Source organism: Peromyscus eremicus, chromosome 4 (genome assembly GCF_949786415.1).
Source record: "Peromyscus eremicus chromosome 4, PerEre_H2_v1, whole genome shotgun sequence".
Lineage (NCBI taxonomy): Eukaryota > Metazoa > Chordata > Mammalia > Rodentia > Cricetidae > Peromyscus > Peromyscus eremicus.
In genome coordinates this window covers 52,138,779-52,146,615 of record NC_081419.1, presented here as the reverse complement: position 1 = coordinate 52,146,615, position 7,837 = coordinate 52,138,779, and positions in this window count along the sequence as shown.

Sequence of the window (7,837 nt, the reverse complement as noted above, 5' to 3'; positions counted from 1 at the left end):
TTTTCAAAATGTTGAGGTTTTAATCACAAAACTTACGGCGAATAAATATATCCAGATGCACTACAAACCGATTAGCTGCACAAAGCGTGCAATAATCCCACAGAAGGCTAAGACGTGACCATCTTCCTCTGGGTTTGGTGTTTGGAACTTAAACCTGAGTCACCCAGAAAGGTCTGTTCAGGTGCACTAATCCCTCTAATCTGTTATGTTCTCCCAGGTTCAAATGAAGTCTGGGCTTTGAGCTATAAAATCCTTAGTTTCCTGTTCTATCTCCTAACATTCTGTAAAGACAACCATCCATTGCACAATATTCGTGGAGCACCTGTGGGCACAAGGCATGAGGGATGGGCTCCTTACCCTTGTGTTGTTTTCGATATGTGGGAGAAATCAATGCATGTGCAAGTAAGTACACACTAGTATGAGTGTGTGTGTGTGTGTGTGTGTGTGTGTGTGTGTGTGTGTGTGTGTGTGTGAAGTAGGGAAGGCCCCTTCGAAATGACATTTAAGCCAGTCTGTTGATGAGCGGTGATAACTAGAGCATTCTAAAAAAAGGAAGTAGAATATTCAAGGATTCCTGGGTCCTGGGACCCCAGAAGGTCAGCGTGACTGAGGCAGAGCAGAAGGAAACAATGTCGCTGCAAACATATCAGAGCAATTGGTACAAGATCACACACAGCATTACAGGACTACTGGGTGTCCTAGTCAGGCAGGGTGGTCTACCTGTAATCCCAGAACTCAGGAGGCTGGCCTCAGAAGATTACTTCAAGTTCAATCCAGGCCAGACTACACAAGACATTATCTAAAACCAAAACCTGGGTTTCCTATTACACACTGAGATGGCTTTGAACAATTCTAAACAGGTCCATGAACACCTCTCTTTACCTGTGCTAAACGGACCGATGCTGGGACAAGAAACGGACTGAGGCTTTTGCAAGCAGCCATGCTCCTGGAGTAGTTCTCAGCATTTTAACTTCAAGAGGACTATAAATGAGGGGCTAGGATGTAGTCTAAAGAATGTAGAGCTCTTGTCTGACATATGCCTGAGACCCTGGGTTCGAACCCAGCAATTGGAGAGGCAGGTGCTGTAAGTGAACACAGGTGTCTCTGGAGAAACTTGCCATCCTTGAAGAACAGTATTGGGGTCACATAACAAACCGTGAATGTGAAGCACCCACAGTCCCACATCATGAATGACATGTCATGGCACACAGTAAGTGTGGATAAATTATGTCATTATCTGTAGCACGAGTTTTAACAGGTCTTATTAATAAAATCAAACCCAAAGCCAGGTATTGGGGTGAATGCTGGAAGATCAGAGAAGCAGAACAAACCACAGCCACCTCACCTCACCAATTCCTCAGCTGATCCTGTTTCCTCAGACTGGAAACCTCTGAGTCCTCATTCAGAATGGGTCTCAGCTGAACTGTTGCTCAAAAGCCTAAAAGCTTAACCAGCCTAGTTTCCTCGTCTTCACGCCTTAAATACCTTTCTGCTTCCTGCCATTACTTCCTGGGATTAAAGGCTCACTGTTAACCACGCCTGACTGTTTCCAGTATGTCCTTGAACTCACAGAGATCCAGGCGGATCTCTGCTTCTGGAATGCTAGGATTAAAGGTGTGTGTGCCACCATTTTCTGGCCTCTATATCTAGTGGCTGTTCTGTTCTCTGACTCCAGATAAGTTTATTAGGGTGCGCAATATTTTGGGGAACACAATACCACCACAATTATCATTTTCCATAAAGTAGCATTTCCTTAGGCTCCCAGAACTCTCTGTTTTTAATAGTCAATATCTCTATTTAGAAACCTGCTGAAACATGGAAATCACCTCATTTAAATAAATATCCTCTTGTTTGCATTTATTTTGCACTTAGGAATAGAAGCTGGTGTTGTAATAAAATGAATGTTCTATCAAATATATGAAAATCAACCAAAGCCTAAACATTCAAAGTATAATATAAAAGTGGGTACGATGGCCCATGGGCATGGTCCCAGCTAGCTGTGAGGATGAAGCTGAAGGGTCTCTTGTGCCCAGGAGTTTAAGGACAGCCTGGACAACATTGAGAGACACCTCTCAAAAAAGACAGAAAGGAAGGAGGGAGAAAAGAAGGAAGGGAGTAAGGGAGAGGGGAAGGAAAGAAAGGAAAAAAATTGAAATTGTGTTCAATGCCATCCTGGTACTTTTTTTTTTTTTAAATATCTGGTTCATATGTAGGGTATTCTTTATATTTCTCTCTTTCTCTTTCCAAACATTTACACATAGTGTCTATAGAAAAATTTCAAATATGAATTCTTATTCTAGTTAGACAGCTTCTAAATTCTGACCAATTGGTCTCAAAAGCAGAATATTTTATAAATCAATATTTGTCATTCAATGACATCACATTTTGAAATCTTTATGAAATCATAAACTAATATTAGTGACTAAGTTCAACTAATATTTTTACTCACAAATATTTAAAATTAAGATGCTGGCATGCCCTTATCAGCAAATGTTTATCCTTTATAGTAGAAAAATAAACAGTCCTCTGAGTGCTCTCCATTTTTCCCAACAGAAATGAACTCGGCCTGACTTCAGGGGGAAGGTAGAATCTGGATTTCAGAATATTGTATCAGCAGTCATCTGGAGGCAGCTGGAAAGTGCTCCCAATCATAAAACCTTCCACCCAATCATAAAAGACAGAGTCCAAAGAGCCTGCAGTATACATGGGCCCCTAACCTACAACTTCCAGCCTTCAGTGTTTTCTCTGTATCTCTTCCTCTCATGCAAAGCAAAAGGCAGATCATTACTGGGCAGACATTAGAACACAGTGCCTATTACAGAACTCTCTATAAGGCTGTGAGTTTTAAGATCACTAGAATACAACTCTGGCTGAGAAAAAATATATGTAAACATGGCTACATCCAGAAATATCTGGATAAAATATTGTTGAAGAGCAGTCGATTAAGTAGGCGTTAGTTCTATCCTCCAGCATTCCTTTTTAATAAAAAGTCATGCTCCCGATGTTGACTCGTAAATCAGTATGCCGCAGGTAAGCCACAGAATTCCCGCTAACACCAAGTGCAAATAAAATACGGTCTCCACCAGCGCTGCAGAAAATGACCACAGCTTGGCTCAGTCTTTCTTAGAAAATGAGTTGGGATAATAGAATAGCAAGACTAGTGATGTATTTCCTTGGTTGCAGCCCTGGAAGGGAGTGAGAGTCTTGTCCACCTTCCTTCCTATCTTACCATGCCAGACAGAAGGAGTTGGGATTTCGAAGCTGTAGGTGCTACTGGAGCAATTAGAGAAAGAAAGAAAAGAAAGAAAAATGGGCGGAAGTGACTGGACTCTGTGAACACCAGGAAGGAGCAAGAATCAGGGATGGTAGACAGGGGCTTGGAAGCAGGGGAAGGGATCCAGAAGGAAGGGGCTACATGGAAATTCCCCCACATTGTCTGAGCTACTTTTAATCGAGACACAGGGAAGCGAGAATGATGACGACTGTCCCTTTGTGCCTCCAGCAGAAGAGAGCGGGACTAGAGCGCAAATCATAGAACAGGAAGAAGGAAGAATGGCCAAGCCCGGAGGGAGTGTGGAACAAAGAAGCCCATCCACACTGGGGTAATACACACGGGGGGGGGGGGGGGGGGGGACACTGTTGAGCAACTTTCATATTGGTCCTTAAAGAGATGCCCATTGTTCTCAGGAGAGAGAACCTCACTGTGTGATATTTAGACTAAAGGACCCAAGGAAAAGAAGAAAAGCCAGCATTTATTCCATAGCTGTAGACAATATCTTTGAGAATTTTAAGTTCTCTCTCTCTTTTTTTTTCCACAAATTTAAGGTTAAACTTAATTTAAGTTTAACGGAGTTCCAGTACTGAAGATTATCTAGTACTCCCTTCCCATATTGACGGCCCATCTCAGCCTCTAGCATGTGGGAAGCTCTCTGTAACTCACCACTGAGCAACCCTGGTACTTCCCTAAATTAACATCTCCAGAGTAATTACAAGCATAATAATTTTGCTTTGAGTATAGTTCTTGCCATCACATTCAGAGAACTAGAAACTTAGGCTATGCCCATGACCTAGATCATAAAAGAAAACATTTTATTTTAAAAAAAAAAAAGCTGTCTATAAATTTTTTAATAGATTTTTTAGAGCAGTTTTAGGTTCATGGCAAAACTGAGCACAACTCTAGTTCATTGCTGATGAGACTGTACAGCCAGCCACTTTGAAAGGCAGTTGGTCAGTGTCTTAGTTAGGGTTTCTACTGCTGTGAAGAGACACCATAACCACAGCAACTCTCATCAAGGAAAACATTTAATTGGGGCCGACTTAACAGTTTCAGAGGTTTAATCCATTATCATCATGGTAGGGAGCAAGGGAACGTGCAGGCAGACATGGTGCTGGCTACATCTTGATATACAGTCATCAGGAAGTAGACTGTATCACTGGGCAGTAGTATCTTGCACATAGGAGAACTCAAAACTCGCCCCCACAGTGACACACTTCCTCCAACAAGGCCACACCTAATAGTGCCACTCCCCTTGGGGGGCCATTTTCTTTCCTACCACCACAGTCAACTTCCTTACAAAATCAAACGTACCATACAAGCCAGCAATCAGACTCCATGGTATTTATTCAAATGAGTTAAAAGTTTACATCCAGACTGACATGGTGGCTCAGGCCTATAATCCCCTCAGGGCACTGAAGCGAAAGTTCAAGACTATGCTTCCAGGACAGCCTGGGCTACAGAGTAAGACCCTGCCTTAAAAAAAGAAGGAAAGGAAGAAAGAAAGAGAGGAGAGAGAGAGAGAGAGAGAGAGAGAGAGAGAGAGAGAGAGAGAAGAAAAGAAAACCTACATCCATACAAAACCTGATCATCAACTTGATTTGCAACTGCCAAAATGTAGAAGCAACCAAGACATCCTGCAGGAGGTAATGGGTAATAAACAGTGATACATCCAAACAATGGAATATGCTTTAGCCTTAAATATATATATATATATATATATATATATATATATATATATATGAGCTACCAACCCATGAGAAGACATCTGAGAGCTTTAAGCACATGTTACTAATTAAAAGAAACCTGTCTGCAAAGGCTGCATGTTATCTGATTCAACTATGACATCTGGAGAAGCAAAAGCATGGAGACAGTAAAAGGACCAGTGGCTGCCCGAAGTTGGGAGAGAGAGGATGGTGCACGGGTGAAGTACAGAGGATTTTTAGGATGAGGAATTTGTTACATCTGTCCAAACCCATGGACTGTAGAGCACTGAGTGAATCCTGATGTCAACTATGAACTCTGGGTGAAGATGAGGTGTGACTGCATGGCCACCATCTATGACCCGTTCTGGTGGGAGTACTGGTGATGAGGAAGGCTGTGTCCATGGAAAGGTGGGGCCTGCATGGACAATCTCTGCACCTGCCACTCAAGTTTGGCCCAGGAAATCTTTGGTAAGCAGCTTGCTCATGGCATCTGAAGATATACTAACTCTTTGCTGAGCTGGTGTGTGTGTGTATATGACAGTTTTACGTCTGATGCCGTTTGGTTCTAAACACAACCCTGTGAAGTAAGTTCTCTCATACTATCATCCCCATTTTACTGAAAAGGAATGAGACTTGAGGAGACTGAGTAACTTTACTAAAGGTCACTATTAAATTGGACAGAGCCTGGGAAATTGGTCATTACACCATGACATTGTCTCAGGCCACAAAACGTATTACATTGGAACGTATAAACATGCCTGTTGCCGGGCGGTGGTGGTGCACGCCTTTAATCCCAGCACTCGGGAGGCAGAGCCAGGCGGATCTCTGTGAGTTCGAGGCCAGCCTGGGCTACCAAGTGAGTTCCAAGAGGAGAGGCGCAAAGCTACACAGAGAAACCCTGTCTAAAAAAAAAAAAAAAAAAATGCCTGTTAATGCTGATGGAATAAGAAAGACTGTGTGCTGAAATTTTGTATGAAGCTATTTATAAATAGGTTAAAAAAAAATATATCACACCAGCATCCTCCTTCTCCAGTGAGAAAGTTAAAGAGTGACTTTGTATCAGGGAACTTTTTGTGGGTGTTGAGGTGATATTTGCAAACCTTTTTCTGTCAAAAGGAGAAAAAAAAAAAGCTAAAAGTTTTCTAATGTAAGAGATTTAAGTCATTTCTAATGATTTAATGCCCTGACTAAAAAAGAAAAAAGAAAAACTGTTCCTCATTATGTGTAAAATATGACTTCTTCACTTTTTAATGATTTATGGGTTGTACCTCACACTGCGCCCTCACAGGGCATGTACAAAGGTAAGGCTGAGATCATTAATAATGCACAGGACGCCCACATCTGGTTGGTCCTCCCAGGTGAATCAAGCCAAAGCCTGATTTAACAGATGGGCACTGCACTGTTTCCTGATGGTAAAATCACCAGATGTTTAGAGATTCCAGAAGTACAGAGGCAGGAGGAAGGTGTTAATGATGAGGTTTCTAGCATCCCTTTGAATTATCTTACTTTTTAACACTGCCTTTTTATTTTAACACATTGGATGGATACATACATATATACATATATATACATGAATTGTGCTGTTATTTGAAATTTACTTAAAATAAGTTTTTTCCCCTAGAATATTCTAAAATTAGGCAACAAGGTACATGTTCTTACATGCTGTCGCCAGACGTTATTTAAAGTTTGACAGGTTTAGTCTTTTTATTTCTCACTGACTTTCATCTGCAGAAGCTCTTCCAGTGGCCTGGGCCAGGGGCCTTCGGTGAAGATCTGTGGTTCTTGCTAGGCTCTGTCCCCGGCTGTGCAGAGGACCCTCTACCTCTGCTGCAGGGGGCAACAGCTGGCTTGCTACAACCCCTTCCTAGGCGGTGTCCACTGTCCTTAACATTCTCACTCTAAGACAAGTTGAGTCCAGTCTTACTAAGAAGAGAAAAGTGTGAAGGAAGCCAGCTACAGGGATGCTAGGGAGTGAAATTAAAACAATCAGCCAGTAGGGCCACCGGAAGGACTTCATTCTGTCATGAGTAGGAGGAGCATGAAATTGACAGCCATATAAGTAAAAAGACCAAAGTTCAAATCCTGACCTAGTCACTGCACCGTGGGTCTCAGCTGTCTCCTCTGTGCGTACTTACAGGGATTGGGTTAAAGATTAAATTATGGAATGGACAAGAACACACTTTGGACTTCGTATAGAATAAGTCCTTAGATAAAAAGAAACCAGAAAGATAACATGTGGACTTCAAGCATCCTTCCTTCGGGATATTTCTGTGTTGAGATCCAGGTTATACTAGCTTTAATTCAATTGCTCATCTCAGTAATCAAGGTCAAGATCATGTACTTCCCTTAGATAAAAATGCTTACCTTAGAACTGGAAGCTGACTACCCCGCCTCCCAGCACACTATTCACTACAATTCCTCATTCAGATGCCAGGACAGTGGCCTCCTGGGCCCAACTATCTACAGAAATAAGCTACAGTTAAAAAGAAGAAAAGGGAAGACTTTCTCCGAGGACTTAACTGTGCGTTTTTTAACAGGGTGAAGTTGCCCCAGGGTTAAGCACTGTTACCAACCAGTAGAACCCAGAGGCTCAGGCCCCAAACAATAAGGTCCAACTTCCCTTGTTCATGCTCGCCCTCAAATGCCTGCTGGGTGTCTGTTTAATTAGTGAGCAAATAGTGATTCCCAGAGATTATAGAGTCTTTAGTGTTCACGAGGAGAGAGTCCCAAATGTTTTCCCAGCAGTATACACAATCATTTCCTACTTTTAAATAGTAGGCTGATCTGAATATTAACTACTTGCCAATTTCAACACACCTCTCCTATAAACATCCCCTTCCTGGGCAGGGAGGAAGCC